This window comes from Chamaea fasciata, unplaced genomic scaffold (genome assembly GCF_029207755.1).
Source record: "Chamaea fasciata isolate MVZ Bird 193981 ecotype frontalis unplaced genomic scaffold, bChaFas1.0.hap1 SCAF_3, whole genome shotgun sequence".
Lineage (NCBI taxonomy): Eukaryota > Metazoa > Chordata > Aves > Passeriformes > Sylviidae > Chamaea > Chamaea fasciata.
The window spans coordinates 69,076,520-69,100,805 of record NW_027094088.1 but is presented as its reverse complement, the minus strand read 5'-3'; the positions used below and the strand labels follow the sequence as shown (position 1 = coordinate 69,100,805).

Sequence of the window (24,286 nt, the reverse complement as noted above, 5' to 3'; positions counted from 1 at the left end):
AAACCACCTGGACGAGCCCGAGAACTCTGCAGAGGCACCCGGTTACCACACACACCAGCGGAACACAGCCCTCCTGGGACCAGGGGCGTCGCGGATAGCGACAGCATCTGCACTGTCACCGGTAGCAGCAGCAGCTGCTTATCCCGCACTATCACCGCAGGCAGCAGCTGAACAGGACCTGCGAACCCCCGAACGACACCCAGCGAGCGAGGAGCCCGGAGGGAAACGCCGCTACTGCCTCCGCAGCCCCGCGGACGATCCGCGGGGGGCAGCCCGGACCCCCGCCCCTCCTTCCAGCAGGGATTTCTCTGGGGGACGCGCCCGGGGAGAGAGGCCCCCGCCCCGGGGGAGCTCAGCGCCGCGGAGGCACCCCGGCCACCCGCGAGTACCTGGTGCTGCCGGCCCGAGCTCGCCACCGTCCGGACAGCGCTGCGGGGCTGGGGACGGGCTCCGAGCTATGGCAGCCCCGCCGGGCTGTGCCCCGGCACCGCCGGGGCGGTCCCAGCGCCGTCCCGCCCGCCCGGCGCAGGGGCGGAGCGGCGGCCGGGGCGCTGCCTCGCCGGGGATCGGGACCGCCGTGACCCCGCCGCTGCTTCCTGTGCCCGGGAGCGGCATCAGATGCCCCGGGCGGGGGCACAAGAGGCGGCAGCCCCCGTGCAGTCCACCCCGGCCCGGCAGGACAGTCCCGAGCCCCGGACCCCTTGGCTCCCTTCCGCTCTCTTCCCCGGCACAGAGACGCTCCTTGGACAATGTTTTCCGCCCCCCCCTCCTGGTCCTTATGCAAGAGTTTCTACCTTCTTTTTAAGCAACAAAATAATTACGGCTTTTAAACCGAGAAATCGCAGGAGGTTCACATTTTGCAGATATTTGTGTGACTAAGTGTGCTGCTGCAGCAGAAATCTGGCCTCCTGCCTATTCCCAAGATCATAACAATCCTGGGCAAACATATGTTTTGCAATCGTATCAGCAAAACACTCGGCCTTTGTTTGCAGCAGGCTGTGCTGCGCCTGCCGACCCCCCAGGGCTGTAAACTCTGCCAGATGTCTTGCATCTCCCACCTCTTTTGGTCTGGGATTTTATGTCATCAATTATTTCAAAAGAACAAGTCCCTGAGCTGGCCCATGTGATTTTTACTTCTTTTTTTCTTTCACAACAATATAAGATCTATAAAGCTACATTCTGTTAGACAGTTTTCCTTCAAATAACGTGCATTAAAATAAAATATGGTAGACACCAAGAAGAGATCTTCTGTTGTGGTTTTCATGGGAGAAGAGCCAGGACAGCTTTGAACCCCTAAACATACTCACCTGGGGGAGGAAGGCTTCTGCCTACAATTCAGACTGTGCGGTTTTGAGCTGTACCAAGTTATCTTAACAACCAGGCAGGGAAATTCCATGACACTGAACTTTACACTTCTGTTGAATGTAAAACTGAACACTGCAAAATGGCTCACAGACTGTTCCTGTTATCAAACCTAGCAGCCAAATGCAGAAAACACTGAGGACAGTGCTGTCAGGGGAACATGACAACATGACACAAGGCAGCAGTTCTGCACATCTCTAATTGTTGAGCCTTAAAGGCTTTCTTTCCTCTCCAGTTTTCAAATACCACCACGCCTCTGGGTCATGCAATTAACACTGGAGAACCAAGGGATACTCTGCTGCTGAAGGTTTAGCAGCAGTAGAGGTTAAATTACCTAGAGATGCCCAAGTACCACAGCTCCATCCTTATTTGGGGCCTTGGCTTGAAGCTGGTAAGTTTCTCCAGAAGAAACTGAGTGTCCTTACCTACTTGGACTTTATAAAATGCTCAACAGAAGCATGGAGAAAGAATAATGCAATACTAGCAAGGAAGATTACATTCTGTGAGCTAATAAAATAAACTGATGAAGACCAGTGTTTAATTCCCACTGCTTACTTCCTTACTTCAGACCAAGGTATAACAAAAAGGTGGTATGGGCTCCTCTTTCAACACCGGCAAAGAACTGGCTTGTGCTCAGAAAGACTATTGAAAGGGAAAGTAATTACCTGAAAAGCAAGAAGATGCCTCACCATAAATAGTCTCCCTGGATGACAGATGAATGGTCATCCCCTTCAATGAATTTGTTAATACCCTTGGAAGAAGGGGTGGGGGTTTTGTCCACTGTGGTCATTTGTACTGCCTGGGTATTTGTGAGGAAGCCTGTTAATATTAACAGTTGTTCCTATACAAAGAACCTTGGCAGATACAGATTCTTTTCTGGCATCATCCAAGGGAAATTCTCTCTCTTTAAATAACCAACTCAACAACAGAAGATAGGAAACTGTACAGTGTTCTTCGCTTTTCTCTGTCAGGAGAGATGGAGGCAGTGACAGCATGTCAGAAAAACTGTGTACAAAGGGGAAGAGGAAGTTGCACAGCCACAGCAAACAACTAATAATGGACTTAAAAGCTCTCCCATATGGCCAGAGTACACAAGCCCTGCTCAGGCCCCAGGTATGCCTCTGCCTTAGCAGAATCCCATCACTCCAGTTTGCTGCAAGCCCCTTCTCCACCGCAGCCCTCACACAAGTATTTCCAAAGGGCAGCTCCTCCAAACTAAAGAGCCCCCACAAACCTGAGCCCCCTGCTCATCTATAAATCAGTGCACAATTGCAGACTGAAATTATTCCTATTTGTGAGCTAGTGTGACCAATTACATGAGCAATTTCGTAAGAGAGTATGGCACAGAGCTCACTTGGGTACTGCTAAGTGCAAACCACAGCACAGCCAGGGAACATGGGGACAGATCCATGGTTTGGTTTGCATAACTGGAGAGTTCCCCTGGGGAAACACAATGGTGTGTTTGACCATGTATCGATGCAAGTAAACAGAGATCTAGTGAAGTGCTCCTATGGGAAAACACAACAAGAGATGTTTAACATGAAAATATCGATAGATAGTGAGTTCCTTTCTCCCAGAAAGAGTGCATGAGATATACTCAAAGCAAACACCACCTAAAGCATGGAAGCATATTCCTTCATAGCAGGCACATCCACAGAAGTTGGCAGTTAACATCTGTGCTCTCTAAGTTACCAGAAATGCAATTTTTCCTTATTGCTACATTTAAAGAAAAGTGCCAGGGAAGCTAAAGCAAGACCAACCAGCCTGATCCTGCAAACAAAAATGTCTGCACTTTGCTGCTGTAAGTTGAAACAGTTCCGTTTCAGTCCAATAGGGCAACTTTTTGAGTCAAGTTCAGCACAAACATATGACTCCAAAGAACTGGCAAACCTAGATCTTAAATTCTTTCCCCAGAAAAAGCATCCAGACAGGAGTACTTGAAATGCCTGTTACTGCAATGCCCTGGACATCAAATTAGTATCTCAGAGGATGATCAGATGATTCTTTCCCAGGAACATTTACAAGTAAAACCAGGTAATTCTTTGGGGCTCTAAGCTGATTTGTATTAGTTTTAGCTCCACCTAATATGGTGCCTTAATGAAGTCACCAGGTGTTTCTGCAACCACTAAGCAGCCCCACACTGGCTACTGTGAACATTTCCCTGTGGATTTCTCTCATTCTTTGCTGTCCACAGCCACTACCCTTTTCATAACAAATTTCATATCTATTAATCTCTTATATCCCTTGATTATACATTTGCTATTTCTCAAACAGCAAAAATCTTTATCATTACAACAATATGGCACAGCAATCAAACCATTCATTACAGTGATGAAAGAATTTAAATTAAATAGAAGAACTATTGTAGCATGCAAGTAAAAAAAAAAAAAAAGCCAGTATTTGAAAGCATTCCTCTTGATTTAAGCTTAATCTATTGCCAGACTTCAAAAAAATCATTCTGTTATTAGAACTGGTACACAGTTCTAGGGAGGAGAATAAACTGTATTCTTTGTACAATCTAAATTCTTGCTGTATGTGTCAAAAAGGAACAACCCTTTAGGAATGTCACTATACCTGACACTTCTTTAGTAATAACAAAAACAAGCTGTTTGTTAGAATGGAGGGCTGACAATTCGCCACATCAGGAGATAAGTTTAGACCAATATACAGAAGATTTCCTTTTGTAGTCTTTAGGATTGTAAGGTTAGCTAAGGCTGAACATTTTACCCTATTCATACATTAGATTTATTGTCTTTTCTTCCAACCTTACCTGTCCTTGAAATGCTGTTTTTCTATTTCTAGACCCTGCTTAAATGCTGCTTTCTTAATGGCCACATCTTCATCAAATGGGCAAATGACTTGCAAGTGATCATGCTGGTTTGTGAGCATTTATAAATCAGGTCATTCCTAGCCCCCTCTATTTCCCACCAAAGGCACCGTCTTTTCTCTCAGAGCTGCAAGAGGCTGTGAGACTCCTTTGTTTCACCTGAGCTGTTCTCACAATTGACTGACTTGAACTCACCAAGCTGCAAGAACTCCAGTGGTTTTGTTTCCTAACTATTTGGTTCATCACTGAGGACTCTTACTGCCCCCTAAGAGTCCTTCTGGTAATTTCTGCCTTTAAGATTTCTACAGCTCACTCCCACCTCTAAACCACAAGTTGTTTTGTTTTTCATGTCAGCACGGCTGGTCCAAATTTAACATTCTGTTCTGCAGTTATTAGGTAGCAGAAGTACAAAGTTTAATTTAGGGAGCTATAAGAAGTTTAGATCTTGAGATTATTCATGCTTTGGCAAGGACACGAAAACAGAAGTATGGTTTCTAAGACTACTGCAAATAGGTAGATTAAAGATGCATATCTAAAGCTGAGAAGATTGAAAGAGTGTCTTACCAGATTATCATTCCCCTTTTTTATGAGGGTATGCAGCTCTTCCTAGGCTGATAGAGAACAGCTGAACTATAGAAGTTGATTGTCTGGCTGGCTGTGGGTTCTGCTGCTGCTGCTATTCTGAGATGGCTCCAGACTCACACACCACAGAAGAAAACTCAGGTTAACAAGTCCCTCCAGACCCAGCTCTCCCAAAATCAAAGTCTGTGTCAGCTGATTTCAAAGCTGACCTTGGTATCTCACACGTAACTTCTGAACTTTTGATGGCTAGAGGGTGTATAGAGAGGGGATTGGCCGTCCAGCTGCAGATTGTCACCACTCCCTGGGGAATGGAACATCTGCGGGCTGCCAGTCACACTGCAAGCTCTACTAGTAAATAAGCATTAAGGTTAAACAAAACTAGTTTAACCTTAATAAAAGAGTGTATTTGGTGTTCAGACAAGAAAAATAAAACTTAGCTCACAGCTGTCTAGAACTGGTTTGGTCTAAACAGGTCACTTCTCTTTCCTTTAGTAGCAAACTGCTAGGTCACACCAATGCCAAACATATTTCACAGTTCCTTGGAGCTGGAATACATTCTACCATCTTATACTGGTGTCCCTTCTCCCCAAGATGAATACTGAAAAGGGATGAATATCATGTGTCCACTGAGTGAAAATTCACCCTTGGGAACTTCCTGCAACTCCTAATCCTCATGACTGATCCAGTGAAGAGCAATGAGACAATTCAGAACCTTACTTGCTATGCTGCCGGGAATGCTGTCTGACCCTGCCTCACCACTATCATGAAAAGGTGCTCTTGGAAGGCCTGTCCTGCATGGATGGAAGTGTCCCCATCATTCACTGAGCAATCAACTGCCAACCAACCTTTTACACAATGCAAACATGTCTTCAAAGTGAGAGAAGGCCAGCTGAATCATCTCCGTGAGTTTATAGCTTCTATTTTGCTTCCTTTTAACTGCATTTAACCTCAGAAATAGTCTTTATATGAAAATAGAAGAAAAAACAGCAAAATGCATCTCATTACTAGCTTCAGACAGAAATAAGAGACAACAGCAAATAAATGGGGAAAAAGGAAAGGCCTTTAGTAGTACTGGAGTGTTACACTTGGCTTACTGGAATTGGCTGAGACCATGGTAGCAAGTGACCCAGAGCTGCACTGCTGTGAGGTTACAGCAAGTGTGCAAGGAAATGCTGTGCAAGTGTCCTGTAAAGAAGTTGCATCTAAAACCTGCTCTCATATTCTGGAACATACAGACATGTAACCCAGAAGTGCATCTTACCAGAAGCTTTTTGCCATCTTTCCTCCTAGGGGCTCAAGTGTGTTTCTAGAAAATTGCTTCTTACTCTGACCTGAGGCTCATGCCTGACTTGATTCCACAGGTACAACATACAAAAAGGTTACTTTTGCAGAGCCTTCACCAAGGAACATACTAGAAATCTGTAAAATGCTTTGTCAAGAAGTCAAGTCAACCCTTCATCATATATATTCACACTGCAGTCAAAAACTACAATTGTTTGCTATGGTGGTTTTTTTGGTGGTTTTTTTTGGTTTTTTTTGGGGGGGGTTTTGTGTGTGTGTGTTTTGGTTTTGTTTTTAGAATGAATTCAATGTTTTCCCCCACAAAACCACAAGTAACAAGAATGGAATATGACAAAATGTCATGCCATTTAGTGTACCTCAAGACCCAGCTATTTATCTGTAGCTTGATTTTACAACGAGACAAATGAAGCAAAATAGTACTAAACTGATAATGTGAATTACTGCTAGAGATTCAGGAACCCTTCTGTCAGTAACTGCACTTTGGGAAACTGTTTGGGGCTTTCTTCTTGCACTTGCCACTTTCAGGCACATGCTCAGAGTGCCTAAGAGCAGCAGCCAGGGGGAAAAAAAAAAAAGAAAAATCAGTTATTTTATTTTCAGTTTTCACAGTCTAGCTGTGTCCCACATAATATACATTATTTTTTGTAGTCTGTGAATTTTGGAAAAACATCACAGTTTTTTATTAGGGAAAAAATCTAAATAACCATAAAGCTGTATTCCCCTTGTATTGTCTGTAATGACTCATCTTGTAAGGAGGGTTGCCAGTTCCTCTACTGAATCTCTCTCCATATTTACCTATTAGATGGAGCCAAGTAAATACTATCATATAGGATTTATCAACTCTTTTAGAACAGTATCTTGGCAAAAAGTTAAGTACAAAAGTAAACAGCATCATCACAGAAGAGCAACCCACACCATTGATTTAATGATAGCCATTGAGAGAACAGATCATCCTCTAGGTACTATTCAACAACTGATTGCTATAAGTTAAGGAGATAACACCAGATCTGTCATTTTCATTTCAGATGTTCCTTTTTGCTTTTGTACTCAGAGACAAACACATTAAGACCTCTGCATGAGGAGAACCATAAAAAATACCTAGATGAATCATGTATTTCTTGCCATTTTTGGCAATTTTTATTGGTGTTATGTTTAAATTCAGACAGCACTGTGACCTTCATTCTTCCCATTTTCAGAAGATATGGCTAAGATTTTTGAAACAAACCATTTTTTTGGCCTTTGCTTTCTAAATCAGAAGAACTGAGAAAAGCACTGCTTTCATGCTGATATGAACCCTAAAAGATCTGGCCTGTCTCCTAGTCAGGAATCCATATCATTTCCTACAGTGAGTCTTACTATGTTGCCACTTGCAGCAATGTCATTTCTTCCTCTTAGAGTGAGTTAAGAGGTCACTGACATCATTGGGGTACACAGCAGGGAGCAGAAGCCACCCCTGCCCTGTGACCAGGGCCAGCCAACACCCGCTCTGATGAGGCCAGCAAACTGCAGTGGCCCTGCCAACACGTGCTTCAAGGACATGGTACACGTGCCCCTGTTTAACACAGCACAACTTCTGCATCCTTCTAAATCCTGGATAACTTCAGAGCTTGGAGAGCTCCCTCAAGGCCCCTGGGACAAACTGGCCTGGCACCAAGCTCCTGCAGGACTGTCATCCTCCTACTGCCACCTTGGCACTTTTCCACGGGCCACAAAGGCTTTGGGTCCCCGCAGGACAACTGTAAAGTCACAGGAGATTTCTGCAACTGAGCTGCTCAGGATCTGAATAAACCCACACACTCTTCTGGACTTTGTAAAAATTGCTGTCTGCAATAGTGTCATCTAAACCATGCAACTGTTAATACCTTCCCCCATCTACCTTCCCAAAAACATATTTTATAGGGCAAATAAGTCAAAACAGGCTTGAAACCAATGCTGACACTTTCTGTTCAAATACTGTTAAGTATTTTTTTTTCTTTTAAATTAACCACGGCATTGAAACTTAGCCTTAAATCCACTGTTTGTTACAATCATAATTTTAAATCAATCACTTGCTGTTGTGAGAGGAAAGGCCACCTACCACTGCCTACCCACCTACTTTCTATACAGTATTTTAAACCCATGATAGATTCTGCCAAAGTCCTGGAAAAGGCCAGCACCAGCTGTGTAGCCCCTCAGACTCACACATGCTGAAACCACACACAAAATACATAGAGCAGATGTGCTGTACGAGACACAATGCTCTCAGATTTCCTTACCAGAATCATTATCTTGTAATCAAGCTACTGTTGAAGCCTGATTAATAGCAATTTTCAAATGTAAAGCAAGTACATAAAGTACAAGTAAGTAAATGAAAATGCACATATACCGTACTAAATATACACAATTTTACCAAGATAGGATTAAAATAGGAGCTGACAAATCTGGATATGAAGCTCGAAGTGCTCAAACACCTTTCCATTTTGTCAGTAAAGCTACAAATCCATACCTGTCCCTCTGCTCCTCACCAGCATGACAACTGCCCTCTGGACACTCAGCAGGGATTCCAAACGAGCAAAACCAAGCAGAAAACTCAGGCAGAAGTGGACCACATTTTCACTACTGATGAAGATGCAACAATGATCACTGAAGCCTGTAAACTAATATGTTAGCAAAAAACTCTGGGTCATTTGCTAACTTGCCTATATTACTAACAACAGCACAGAGGACGACTTTATCAGGGTGCATCTGTCATCCTCCTGAGAAGTCCTTCTCTTAAGAGAGATTATCACAAAAACAATTCATTCTATTATTTTTGCAAATGTAAATTTCATTCAAGTAACAAATTATAACTTAATGTGAAATGTGACTTGAAAGAAATTTACATGTCCCATCATACTCCTCTGAAGCTGGTAGGGCAAGACTAAACCAAATTTGGATTGTAGCAAACAAGGGCCAGGGGCCAATTCTTTAGAGCTACAGCAAATAAGGAATTACTTGGCAAAGCATAGGTCTGCAGATGTCAAGGATCACTGCACAATGGCTAAAACATACAAGACTGAGATGTGTCCAAGAGAAATCATTTTGGTGAGCCTAGACCAGGGGTTCACAGAGAAAGCAGAGTCAGGATCAGCACTGGGATTTGCACCAGCAATGACTGGCAGGGCAGAATTCAGACTTTGGGCTAGGGAATGAGAGAGAAGTCCTTAGCATCATCTCTCTAGATTTAAACTTAAGCCTAGTGGGAGTCATTTTGCTAAGGCAAGGTGTTTGCACGTCCACAGCCAGCAGCTAAAATGTAGAACTTATACTGACCAGGATTCTGAAAGGGAGATTCTATTGTGGCAAATGAGAGAGCTCCCTGAGTCCCCTCCTGAAACAAGAGGCTGATTCTTTGCTCTGAAAGAATAAATAAATAAAACCCCATATACCTGAATTCACACTGCAATATAATCTATATTCTTTCTTCCATGTGCAAGGGCCACATTTTCTACAATGAATTCTTTCTCAGGGCTATAGAGATAATGCAGCATTACACACACACAGGCAGGCACTTTCTTAATAGCTGTCCTGCTCTAATTATTTTGTTGAAATACAATCAAGACATTGCTGGAAGGGAATGTTTTAAAGTGGAGTCACTTGAGATTTCAGGTTGTTTCTGGCAACACATTGCCCTGGCTGAGGGAAATGGTCTTGTACAAGCAACCAAAATTAATCATCTGACCACGCCTAAGCTGACCTGAACAGGAAAGAAAGATAACCCCCATATAAGCTTGTACCGCAAGTATGTTAGCAGTGAAGGACTTTGCCCGGTTTCTCATGGTACAGCAACTGGACAAATTCTCCTAACGGCTCTGAACCTCAAACACAGGCTGCTCTGAAAGCAGAGGGAAGAAGAAATTAGCTAGAGGCAAGCTGGGGAGCTGGTTCCTAGGGAGAAACTCCATAAAAGAAATTACAGGATAGGGTTAGCATGTTTCTGCATGGCAATGAGGGCGCAGCCCAGGTGGGCAGCATAGATGATGTTAAATCAACAAATTTTGAAAAAAAGGTGAAATGTAACTGCAGTGCATCCAGAACCATCTTAGTTCACTGGGTACTGCCAGTGAGCTCCCAAGTATCATTTCTAACAGGTCTGAACCTGCTCCAAAAACATCAGACACTTTGCGTGTATGCATGGAGCCATCATTTTACAGACTGTAATCAGCTACCAGAAGCCCCAAATGACCAAATTCCTTTTTTCCCTTGTCTATGCCACCTCCCAGGAGGGGAGGGGATGGCAGCGGTGGAAGGGATAGGAATGTGTGTGGGTAATGGCAGCCCTGTTTATGAAGTCCTAAAAACAGACTAGCTCTCTGCATGGGTACTCACTGATGAAAAAAACCAACCCACAACTGCCTGCTCTGCCTCATAACAAGATAGACGTTCACATAAAACAAAACACACATTTAGATTTTTGGCTCAATATTCTTGTCTCTGAATTGTTGCTCTGCATATCAACAAATGATCCTTTGTTTTGAAAAGGCCTTAGCAGCCACAAGTTTCCCAAGAGGGTGACACTACATCCTCAGGCACTGACAGGCCTGCCCGGTAATAAGTAACCAGCATGTATGGGATAGATGGCACAAAGCCAGGTCTGAGTATAGAGGAATCACAAGAATACTGGCCAAGAGAGAGTTTAAGTTAAGAAGGTATCTGGGTACAAGAATGACAGAAAGGTATTGGACACAGTTATCCTACAACCCTGCTATGCTGCCTTGCGTGCCAGCTTCTTGACATTTATGTGGCTATTAAAAAAAGAGAGAACAACCACAAACAAGTCACTATGCAAAACTTTTTTTCTAAAAGTACAATGTTAAGGAACATTGGACGCAGAGGTATCCAAGCCAGTCTTAAAGCAATCAGCCTCACATTGAGAGTTACTGGCTAACAATTCTCAGTCAACAGTAGCTAAAAACATTCAATTCCAAGCACCTAGAGCATGGGAAAGACTGCAGTCTTTTTAAAAGTCAGGAATATCAAAAAGCTGCAGTAGAGACAGAAGTCTGAACTTGGCAAGTAAATGCCTTTTCCACTCCTTTTTAGACAAACTTCCTTGATAGAAGTTGTCTAATTTGAAGGAATTGAATTTTGCATTTAAGTATCCCATTAAATTCTTCACTAAGTATGGTTAAAACTTTTTTATAAAATACAAGAATATAGTAACTTTTTTTCATGAAGTTTGTTGACAGACTAGAGCAACAGTACTTACATTAGTTTTCAAACAGTAAATAAGGCCTCTAAGAGCAAATTTGTTTGATGTTTTCTCTGTTAACTAGCAAAGTATCAACTAAATGTCATTGGCATTTATTCTGCTATTTTGGTCACCATCAGATTTGAAGGAATACAGCTGCACCCATTTTCCCCCTGTTTTATACCAGTGTCTCCCTAAACGTTTTCTTCCTCTCACCATACAAAACTTCCACCAACTGCTGGAGAAGCTCCCCAGCTGCGTTTGACTCCAATATGAACTTCCTCATCAGACTGTCTACAACCTTTAGCCCATGTTCCCAGTAGTCTCAGGGGGCAAAGGGAGTGGGCAGCTGCTCAGAAAGCTTGTAACTAACAGAACATTGTGAAAGGAACATGAAGGGAACTAGAATCAACAAATTAGATTTGAAGATTTTAAGCAAAGTGCCTGAAGAGACAGCACATATTTTTATTCTGGTAACAACCTCAGCCATTACAGAAGTGCATTTGTACATCACCCTGGAAAGCCTGCGGTTCCTGTGGTAGAAGGGGGCTTGACCTCCACGGTTTGCTGCTTACAAACAACAGTATACATCAAGCCAAGTGTTCCATCTTAGATGCCCTTGAACCAATTTGAAAACTTATTAAAGCAGCGTTGCAATTATGTGAAAAGTAGGTGGAGAAAGACACAGGAAAAAAAAGCTTCAAAGGTTTTCAATTAACTTCCAAGTGGCATTTCCAAGAATCGGCACGTCTGTTCCATACTGTGAAATAGTTTTCCAACTGTTTCCTTTGCCCAGTATTTTTCCAAACTGACTAGTACAGCCAAGCACAGCTAGGCAACTCAGAAGAGTGCACAGTGAAAGACTTTTCAACAGAACCCTGGGTTCATGACCTATTTTGTATAATGGAAATCTGCTTGAATATGATTCTAATGTAGATATAAGAACGCTTCACATTGAGACGATATCGACCTGTGCGTGGCTCTCTTATGTGCCAGTAAGGCTTGTACATCACATTCTTCCCTGATAGGTGGCCCCTTCAACAAAATGAGGTTCAAAATTCAGAACACAAAAGCCAGCTTTCTGCTGCTTTTATTGTTTTCAGTCTCTCCTGACCCTACAGCTTCCCAAACTAGCTCAGGTTTTCAATGACATGAGAACTAGGAGCTAAAGCAATGTCAGGACAATGCCCCAAAACCAAAGCAGCCCCCAGTTCTCCTCTAAACTTCCACCTGCAAAGACTTTCTTTCATGTTATGGAAGAGTGACATTTCTGCTCTGTTATGGGTTGCTGCTATTAAAAAAATAATAATAATCTAGCTCTGCAAGAGCTCATTACTACTTTGCTAATGTCTCTTTATTAAAGCCACTTGAAGATTGAAAATGTCTGGTCTGCCCCAGGAAAAAAAAAATGTCCAGGAGAATTTATCTAAATTTGAGCTTGTTAGGAAGCTGAAACTTGCACAAGTTCAATAAATACAGGCTTTGTCTCAGCTAGCATCATACCACAACCTACTTCTGCCTTGGAAGAACTAGGAAGGTAGAGGTTGAAAACTCTCCATGTACACATGTAAAAGTAGAAGAAAACATGTTGGCTGCACTCCTCCCCAGTGCCTGACAGCTGGATCCACTGATCATTAAGGACAGGGGGAGAGCAAAGCCAGAAAAGGCAGTTTGTGGACATGAAGGATAGCAAACCAGACGCTTAGGTGGGGAGAGCAAGAATGAGCATCCAGAACCAAGGACTCCTAGGGAAAGGCATCCCTGTACTTGTTGGGCCTAGGGACAGCCCCCCTTAATATGGGGCCTCACCCAGGACAGCAGCCTTGTAAATTGCTGGGTAGTCTATCAGCAACTAGTGGAAAACATCTCTCTAAAGATTAAAAGGCTAAAAGCAGCTTTTAGGGGGTGAGATTTGGTGTTATTCGACTTCATTTAAGTTTCAAACTGTGGAAATTTAAGATAGGGCAGGGACTTCATGGAAAACATGGGTTTACCTGAGTCTGACCAAAATACAACTAAATCCTTCCCAATGGTCTGAGAGCTTTGCTGTATAATCTGTTCAGATGGATTCAATTTGTAGAATTGAACCTCCAAGTTTTATTATTAAGCACAGCTGCTAGCAAAGAGAAATATACAAATCTGATGTGAAAATAAAATGGTAGCCTATCTATTCCTTCCACTGTGGCAACTGTATTTGTTTTCTCTCTCTGGACAAACACTCACCCAAACTTGGGACAATTCCAGCTGGTTACATCAGCAGTGTATACAGCAGTAGTTACAGACAAAAACTACCCTTCATGTTACCCTATGGACTTTATTACAATTTCCTTCTAAAATCTACAGCATTAGTGACAACCTCGTACGTTATTAAATCTGTAGCATCTGAAAAAGAAAATTGAGATGCTTTTATTTTTCATCTTCAGAACAAATTCAATAAATCAGAGTTCCACAGAGCATCTAATTATCACACAGATTTTCAGAGACATCAAATTATCCTCGACTTTGCAATTAACACTACAGGCCAGTGACAAATGATGCAGGAGTACCTGTTAACGCAATTTAACAAAACCAGTCAAGTTCCAAAGCAAAGAGGGATTCAAAGCCTTTCAGATGACAAGAAAATAGTGGCCAGCTGGCAAGAGATTTAATGAATACAACAGCATTCAGCAGCAATTTGAAAACTGTCTGCTTGGGTAAGGCTGAGTTATTAAAGAAATCTCCATTTATAAACAGTGTTGATGGGATTTAAACAGCCTGTGTAAGAAGGATTAAAAGTCAATTGAAAAGTCTGTACAGATAAGAAAGCAAAAAGAAACTGTGCCCTTGAATTCTGTACATAGTGATTAACCTTATCTCTGTCTCCTGGCACACAGCAGGGGTAAAAAACAGGCTGCCTTATGCTAGTGAGGTGGGCTTTGCATTAGGGCTATTTAATGCTTGTACAGTGCTTTGAGCTCTACTGTCCCTTCACTCTCTCCCTCTCTGTTTTTCCAAACTGTATACTCGAAATCATCTTTTACCATCCCACCAGTTACATTTAGCAGATACCAGAGAGACACATATATTGCAAGAGTCTGTCCAGGCATGCTATAATGATTAGGTCTTTCCTTCCTTCATGTAATTAATCTTGCTATTCTCCATTAGACTTTTATAACTGTACACCTTCAGTATAAACCAGTGTAAATATTGACAATGGAGATTGGCAAGTGAGGATTTCTGGGAGAAGGAGGAGGGAGATGAGAACTTCTTTTTAAGAGTTTTTTCCTCTTGCCTCCAGAATATCCTGTAATATTCTGCTTTACCCAAGACTTACTATGGCTTTTCATTTATTTATCACTTCTTAGAATATGACAACAGAAAGGAACACAAAACTAGCTCTTTTCAGTCCTTAATCCCTCCCCTATCCTTTCTCATCTTCTCATCCCATCCAAAATCCAGCCTATTCTGGTAACATAAGTTGCCTATTTCTGACGCGCCTTTTGTAAAACGGCCAAAGCCAAAGAGCATTTAAGGTGAAAATGTACAATGCCACGTCTTGTCTTGGTTTCCCTTGCCTGTAACATAGCCTAACATTTGATTTGCTTCCTTTGGTCTTGTCCAGGATACAATAAGAGCTTTATGAAAAAGCTCGGTAAGGATCTGGGCCATTGATTTGAACAAGGCCTATTTAGCCATGACACAGCACCAAAGAGAGCTGTTCAACACGCCAGCTCTGAAAGCAGCATTGCCCTTTCAGTGCAGGGCTCTTAACAGGAGTGCAGTGCTTGGCAGCAAAGCTGGGCAGCTTCTGGGACCCGAGGTTATCTCCTGGCACAGTCCTTCACCTCATTGTACCAGCCTGTCAGAGCTAGTTCAGGTGTGTCCAATGCTGCACCGCAAAACATGATGTAAACATATTCCAATTACCTATCTGTGACATTTATCAGCCTGCTTTTTTGCCAAGGCATCACAAAAACCGTTACATAAACATAACCAGAATATTACTTGCAGAAGGGGAAAGCTATTCCACTGAGAAATAATATTTAAGAAACAACAAACAAGCCACAAATACTTATAAGTACATTGCCTCCATGCAAATCTAGGGTGGTAATGAAGAACATCAATATACAATTGCCCTAGAGAGATTCAATGAGCTTTTATTCAATCAGCTGTGTTTGTACAAACCTGTATAAAAATCCTGTAGGCAATACACTTTTTCATTTAAAAAATATGATTTTATATCCTTCAGAGTAAGTAGTATATTGTCATTCAAAATACATTTGTGGCTATTCATTTTGCAGCAATGTTTTCATGGTCCAGTCCTTACTCTGGATGACATACCCAAGGAACCCTCATTTAGGATATAGAAATAAACTTAGCAATACCAATCCCTCCTTAAAGCTCATCACCCTTTTATGTAGTTCCTACTGAAAAAAATGAGGGTTTCTTGGTGCTTTCTTCTGTTTGGGCTGCAAAGTCAGCATAGGTAAGATAGCCAGGTCTCCCTATTTGTTAGGGTTCCTACCATCTTAGTATGACACTAAAAAGGATTGGATTGACAGTCTGTAAGGGCTGTGAAAGATGAGGTGAACCTTAAAAACTGAAAAACCACCTCGCATCTGAATGTACTCAGGCAGCTGCTTCATTAAAACATCAAGAGTATCAGGCACAGGTCCCCTGCCTCAATGCACGTACTTAAGAGGATTATGAGCTAAAAACGTGCAGTTTGGCTCCTTCATTGTAACCTCATGATGTTATTTGGGCATTTATGAATAGCCAGAGCTGCTAATAACATGGCACGTACCAATCTCACTGCAAAGCAAGTGATCTCACCTAGGCAGCTTGTGTAAACACGGCTCAGCCACAGAAATATGACAGGCTTCTGAGCATGCTTAAGGTTATTCCATGAAGAGTATTTACTGTGTTACCTGGAAACACATAAATAGGGCTTTTGGAGGTTCCCCTCCCCATTTTTTCATGAAGAAAAATTAGACCAAGAATTCCTTCAAAGAAGGGGGGTTTGCTATTGTGGTAATTTAGCATACCATATTCTGAAGATTAACTTTTCTAAACAGCAAATCTTCCTTTCCAAATCCGGTGATCTTCCTTTCTGAACACCTACTACCATTAGGAAATATTCTGCTGTTATAGCCAAGAACTGATGGCACTTCCAGTGGCCTATTTGAACACATGCACACTGCACTTGTGGAACTAAGACCACTTCTCCCCATTAATGCATTTTGGAAAAGTACTTCTTAGAGCTTCCTGGACATAACAGTGAAACTGAATTTAAATTCTGAAAGATAAAAAAGTCCAAACCCTTTGAAAGAAGCTATAAATATCTGCTACCTTCTTCCTTAAATCTATAGATGTTACTTACTTGTTGGCAAACTGTAAGGAAAATAAAGTCTTTGGTTATTCACAAGGTCTACCATTAAAAACCAAGAATGGGTAGATTCAACTGTCTCCTGGTGTCATGGAGAAACAGCTAAACCCCAGTTCTGTCCAGATTAGAAGAGGGTAAATCCTATTTACCAGCATTTAATCTCCCCTATACTACATCTTCCATTATTAATACTTAAAAACAGAATTCTATTTCATATGGAGCAGCGTTAAAGAGCAGAAAGTCCATCAGAGTAAATATGAAGGTCACTCTACATGAAATTTCTGGTTTGTAAAATATTTGCCAAAGAATCCTGTAAGAAAATAAAGTCTATTTTTATATAATGTATTTCATTATATCAACTAAAGCAGTTGGAAAACTACAGGGGGCAAGCTCTACTTCAGATCAGGCTTAGAAGCTTATCTACTTTTATCAATTGTATGAGCTCATCTAAGAAAAGCAAGCACCTCTCCCCACAAGTCTGATCTGCCGTTTTAACAGCTACAACACTGTTATTATTCAAAAAAGAAATAACAAATTTAGAATGCTTGCTAAATGTTTTTAATTGTTTTTTTCCCTCTCCACCAAATAATTCTTTCCTTAAAGCCTCCACTGCTACAAATATCAGAGCAGGAGAAGAAACAGTGGTCAGACAACATATTTTAGAGATATTTACTCTGCATTAAGTGGGATTTCTAAGAAAAATGGTATGATAAAGAGTTCAGCCAACAGCTTTGATCTTTTTTGATGCAACTCTGTAAAATGAGTAGCTATTTATTTTCAATATATAGTTATTGATCTCTGCCTGGCTTACCTGATGGGTGCAAAAACCAATGGACTAATGGCAGAAAATTACTACATATTCTTCAATGTTTTAATCTTCATGACCACTAAGAGAAACACACCTTGAAATCTGAAAGAAATTTGTACAGCAAACCATGCAGAACACTTCAGAAACAGTCACAAGGAAATTACAAAAGTATCCCAGCTATGGAAAAAGGACAGATGGGACCCCTGAAAGCCTACTCAAGACCAACCCCCTGTTTCAGCAGAATCAACTGCAGCTTTGCCATCCTGACAGATGTTTACCTAACCTGACAGAAGTGCCATGAGTCCTTAAGTAAAGGAGTGCTCAAGTAACCTTATCATTAAGAACTATATTTTACCTGGTACCATTATCTGAATGAATCTGTGAACATAGAATGACTCTTCAGTGTTACAGAAAAAATAATCTATCTTCTCTTACTGCTGAATAATTTAACACACCACCAGTTCTCAAAGAACGTATTGCTAAGAAAGACTTTTGTTATGTTCTTGCAGTGTGACTCAGGTACTTAATTGTCTTTTCATCCAGATGTAAACAAAACAAACTCAAGTCTAGAAGCAAACAGCATCAAATATAGTGCATGACAGAAGTGACAGCAGCTATTTCAACTTAAGTGTGGCTCAAAGCATCATTGTTCTTTGTTGTTCTCAATTCTTTTATGGCTACAGTGGATTTGTGACTGAGGGACAAGGATAAAGAATAAGGTGATTGAAAATTTCTCAAGAAAAACTGTTGTGTGATAAACTCCTCAGAGCAGAGGAATGAAGCTCCTAGGAAGAGCAGTAGTACGCAATCTTACTGCACCTTAAAACAATGACTTGCAGAGGATGGGGGATTAAGAGGTCTATTCCTACTCTATAATAAAATAGGTTGCAGTATACCATAGGCAAGGGTGGTTCAAAAGGCTTAGATGCCATCTCTATTCAACCCCACTTTCACATCAGATCTTGCTAATTTTTAAGAATTCCTTGTTCTTTTCCAGCAGCCCCACTATTAGTTACTCTGTCAGGGAGAGTTTCTTCAGAGACAAGATAAGTAATGACCTTGGACAGCAAGTTTGTCACTTCATCTTTGCCTCAGAAGATGGGAACAAAATTTTCCACTAGTTCTGTACAACCCTTGTACTGAAGAAAACAAGTAGTGGGTGATGTACTGCTGTCTCCTCCATACTGAACAAGCCAAGTGATCTCAGCTCCTCTAAGGCTTCCCCTCCAGATCCTTCACCATCCTCATGGCCCTCCTCTGGATGCTCTCTAATAACTTTATATCCTTCTTGTATTGTGGTGCCCAAAACTGCACACAGAACTCAAGGTGAGGCTACACCAGCGCAGAGTGAAGTGGGACAATCCCTCCCTAACCTGGCAGGCCCAGTGAGAGGTCCCTCTCTGGCCTTCCTTGGCAGTGGCTTAAGCTCAGACAGAACTTTCCACCTGCGCTCTCCTCTGTTGTTTCTTTCAGTGGTAATTTACCACAATTACATTCCCATTCCCTGCTCACATGAACTCTGCCAACAGAAAGCAATCCTGTCCTACATCCTGGAAAGCCCACATATTTTTTTCCTCACGCAGCAGATGTCATCACATCAAAGAACAGTGATGATTATCAGCAAGCCTCTCAAGGCACACACAAAGGCAAACAAAAACACACAGAGGTTTAGTAAGTCTTGTTTGAGAACCCTTGGTATACTTACACAAATTCACACAAAAGCAGGACCAATGAGTCGCCACACAAAACTTCCCCCAAGTGCGTGATGGTCAGATTTCAAAAAAACTAGTCACAGGTGATAAAAAGGAAGAATGCATGGAAACTCTTTTCAAATTTTCATGGGTAGAGGTGAAACAGAAGTGTGGAAGTCCAAGACCCCAGCTAGTGTAAGATGTGGTAATAGATGGATAATAGTAGGTTTTTGCAGGAGTTTTACTAAGTCAATGTGAAAGGATATTTCTAATGCTACTACAAAGGAAACTCAGGGTAGAAGGGAAAAGGGCTTGAGGACACTTTAAATGTATGCGACTACAAAAATCAATCCTACAGGAAAAAAAGGAGGAAACAATGCTGAGTGCAGCTCTGAAAGATGGTGGTGTAGCTGCGAAGAGCACCTTTCCCTCCACTGGAGCTGTGGACTGCCCTAATTTGTGGACATTTGCATATGGGTGTATACAATGGCACAGTAAAGACAGGGAAAGAAGATGGCTGGAAAACTGTAGGTCTCTTAACACCCAACGTCCCTTTCCTTTTATCCTACATGCAACCTAGGACTCCCTGTCTGCTTTCAAGAACTCCTTAAAGAAAAACATTTTGCCTGTAGTCACGCACACCAGCCCTATTTCTATATTTGTCAATGTCTATTTCTTCACTGGTCAATCAGTGCTAGGTTTTTTTTTCTCTGGCTTATTCACCATTATGGTTCAGTTTGAGGCAACAATCAGGCACTTCACTCTATATGGAATAATTTCCTACAAGAAGTTTTAGACATTTTCTCCTGCTTTAAAACTTACAATCTCATTGGACAGCAGCAAAAAGAAAACATCATGCTACAGCCATTACCACAGTGTAAACAGTCAATGATTATGATGTCTGAGAACTGTCACAACATAATAACAATAAATTAATATCTGGGGAAAATTACTAAACTCACTGTTTATTGAATTGTAATATGTATTAGTATTTCAATCCAAGAAGGAGAAAGAGCCTACATATGTGATCAAATTCAATGTGAAATCCCTCTCTACAAATATTTGATACTTATTATTTATTATTGTCATCTTTAACTACATTGATCTTTTTATTCAAGCGCTGTACTTATCTGAAACTGAAAGCTTATCTTACCATCAAGACAGGCAATTCTTATCCTACAGCTGACATCTCAAAGAGTTCTTTTCTGCTTAAAAATCTAGTTGGGTTCCATCTGCATTATTTGTTTGCCCTTGCACTATATCTGAGTGATTCCATAGGAAATATACTTCGTCCACAAACAAAGCTTCTTAAAACCAGTTTTCTACAGTTGTACAGCTGAGCATGCAAATTCATCCAGGTCCAAAAGTCTAAAGTGCACCTCTACAGACCATCAGTGCAAGCAGGTGTCTGAACACCAGCCAACTTCAGTGCAGAAACCATATAACTGTGATACTGTTTTCACCATTTCAGAGCTAATAAACTCTGCCTCTTAAAATGAGAAACAGGTCTAATACTTCCTGGAAGACATTCAACCATAATGAAGGTCAAGTTATATCCCAGATGCATACCTGTAATTTCACTCTGTTCACGTCATTAACAAGCTTACAAAACTAGAAATGGTATCAGATTTCAAGCAGCTAAAATGGCTTTGCTAATGCTGCTCAATCCTGGACAATTCATTCTTACTCTGCCGGAGAGTTCACTGACCCAACAGGATTCAAAAGCAGTGAACATGCCTGCAGATATGCTTAGCAGATAGCTGTACTGTGAGAGGAGACAAGATCTGTTGAGAAAGCAGTCTTTCCATGGCCTTAGCCTTAGCTTATTTGTAGGTAAACTGCTACTGATTATTTAAAATGGGTTTGGTTTAACTGCCACAAGCTATGTCCATACCTTTTTAAACATTGTTTACAAATTGCTCAAACAAGAAAGAGATAAAACCAAATGAAAAAGATGTATAACCCAGTGTACATTTATTTACATCAGGACTCAAACCAGTTTACACTTTACTGATGGTTATGTGTGGAACAGCATTTGCAAAACAGACTACTGACAAAACTATGCAAACATTGTTCTTGCAGTACCGTCAAATCAGCTTGGGAACAGCTACTGCTGTGGTTTCCTTGTGAAAGTCTAAGCACTTTATGATCTGATAAGAGAGTGTAGGAGTATATTATAATAAAGACAGAATTTCAGTTCCAGTCCTTCATCCTCATAAATTCTCTAGGGTAACAAAAGCCCTATATGACATAGGTGCAAGTAAATCTGGGCTTTAAAAATGAAAACTACAGGTTTGAAGCTTAAGTAGTTGCACTTGATGCTATTAATACTAGCTGAATCAAGCAAGGCTTCAAACTCTGTCCCTTTTCTGCTTCAGAAAAGAAATTTATGAAAAGTTAAGCTTCCAAAATAGAAAATTTAAATATGCATAATCCCAATATCTGCATGTTGTTGACTTGCAATTCAAAATTAGCATACAGTTCTGTGTAACTGGACTCCAAAGATTCTGCTGGATTACTGATGTCAATTTATTTTTGAAATGCTAATTTCAAACCATGAATATAAATGAGTTTCTTTTCTGTCCTTTCCCAAGAATCACTCAGCCATTATCTGGACATCCAAAAGTCTATATATTGAAGAAACAGCCTCCTTTATTTCTCAAATATGGTAATACACCTTCTAAACCAGAATTTTAACCTGAACTGTAGTAATATGGTTTCAGAGAGATGTATAATCAAAGCATGAAAGAGGAAATGCCTCACTCCGCTTCAGGTATCTTCAGGTACAATGAGGGAGTTCCAGAACTGACAAATCGTAAACCTCAGAAACAAAGAAACCTTCTTGTTGTACAGTCTGTGTGATAAGAGCACAAACCAGTAAATTTTGATATACTCTGTAATTAATCTTTGGATGTACCTCCTATGACAAATACTTATCTAATACGAATACTTTAATGTGTATACTTTTTCAAAACCTCAGTAGGAGACAATCAATTCAAAACAACCAATGAAGACATTGGTTATGTTATTGTAAAAACATATGCTTCATTGCTCGATGAGTCTAGCACAAAAGTTTAAATAGATCTGCAGTAGTCTTTAAAGAAGCCAAGAAAGCCTGTGTGATGTGCTGCTCCTCCCTCTTCAAAAAAAAAAAAAAGAAAAAAAAAAGAAAAAAAAAGAAAAATGGGAGAGGTAAAGGAAGTTTTATTTGACAAGCTTAGAAATTCAGGTTTGTTTACCCGAGACTCTAGAGAACTAGCGCAGCTACACTGCAATTTTCAGCAAGTCCAGCTCTGGCCATAAATTACAGTGGATACAGCCCAGCAGGCATGACTCATTCCTTTTGCAACTGTGCTTTACCATCTGACAGGCCCTGCTCATCAGCCTGTTTCCAGGAATATCATCTTTTTTTGCAAAGCCGCCTAACGATCACAAGTAGAATTCCAGGCTTTTGTTTTTGCTCAGATCCTGTCTCCCAAGACCAGGTGTACCCAGCTGTGTCAAAGGCATGTGAGTACAAGTGTCCCAAGTTTACGTGTCAGCCTTGTTGATGAGGACTTTCCTCCAGACTCTTTGGTCCTCTGGTCCACTGTTAGGCCACACTAGAGAATAATACTCATCTGGGCAAGCAAAAGGAGAAAATTACAATAAAGACCAGCTGTAAAAGGGTCTAATTCTGGTTGAGAAGGGGATTTACAGAAAATGAGTGAGGAAGGAACCACTGGTAGGATTCACTCATCTTTTGTTAGGAAAATATATGCTCTTTTTTACTTAATAAATAGAAGTACATTGCAAAGATTAGAGGCAAAATATAGTGACACCTCAAAGTTAAATATATATACAGTTTTATTGATAGTTTAAATAAACATGATGCAATCATTCCTTTATAATGGAACTTTTATACTCACTTTCAACATTGCTCTTTTCATTTTCAACTTAATAGACAAAAATTGTCAAAATCCATTACCAAGAAAAGCTGATTTTCAAAACCTGAAATTTCAGGATTCACCTTCTTAAATGTGCCTGGATAAACTAAAAAATCTAAATCATTAATTATCTTGAAAGATTTCTATAATTAATCTGATAGTAAAATTACTTTAGTAAATAATTCAAAGCTATTTAATAAATACAGGAACCACTACACTATTTAAATGCTAGTCATAAATTGACAATACTTTCTTATATGAGTGTCTAAAAAAGCTTGTATTTCAGAAATCTGTCTTTTAAGTTTTTGTGCTAACCATAATGAAATCTGTGAGCATGTGTGAACACAACATGTATTTTTTAAATAAAAGGATTTTCCTGACAAGGAAACCGGACATGGATATGGCCATGGCTGATTTCCTGCTCTTTCACTGGACCTAAATAATAAGTCAAGGCAAATAAAAAGAAGTGTGGACATTCCTGCTCCTCCAGGAAAACATTAGTACAATCCATCTGACATCCAGTTAAAGAGTTCAACTATCAAGGTAAAGGTAATCTAAAATTTTCTTAGAAAGCGTTGTCTGGATTTTCTGTCCATATTCCACTTAGAAACAACATTATTCTTGCTTGCTTATTGTATTTTGTCTATTTTGTTAATGATCACAAATGACTTGAATTATTTGGTACAGCTTCTATTTCCACTAGCATATGCAATTAAGACCTAATAGGCTGTTGTAATACAAGCAAACAAGGTCATATGGCTACATCATGGAACACAGACCTTCATGGTCCTGAAAAAAAAGATTGCCAAAACCTTGGAATTTCAGCATCTATTAATACCAAAAACTTTGAAATTCTGGGATGAGATTATAAGTGAATGGAAAATAACAAAAAGGCAACATAACTCATAAAAAAGCATCTGACTTTCCTTTTTTAACTCTCAAAGCTCAACATTAACACAGAAGACAGAACGTCAGTCTAGAGAGAAGTAAGGAAGGTTAGCCAATTAAAAAAATTACTTACATTTTACCTTAAATATATACAGAATTGACTGAAATGGCTAGTGTTGTTTTCAAGATTTTATGGAGGATGGGCAAAGTACCAAAAACTAGAGAAACAAGAAACAATGCTTTCATTTAAAGAAGGAAACAAAAAAGGAACCAGTTCAGCCGGCTGAATTTCAATTCCTAAAAAACCAAAAAACCAAAAAAACCCA

The 24,286-nt window shown here is 40.6% G+C and overlaps 1 protein-coding gene across 2 annotated transcripts in view; it reads right to left on the bottom strand.

Moving 5' to 3' along the window:
* SESN1 (sestrin 1) overlaps nucleotides 1-24,286 on the bottom strand; it is an 81,048-nt gene that overhangs the window by 16,750 nt on the left and 40,012 nt on the right. Inside the window, exon 1 of one of the 2 annotated variants that reach the window (XM_066179438.1) lies at nucleotides 390-454. The exons of the other annotated variant lie outside the window; for it this stretch is intronic. The gene's annotated coding sequence lies outside the window, so the exon portion shown is untranslated. Of the gene's footprint in view, nucleotides 1-389; nucleotides 455-24,286 lie in introns of those variants that run through there. 2 annotated transcript variants of the gene reach the window in all.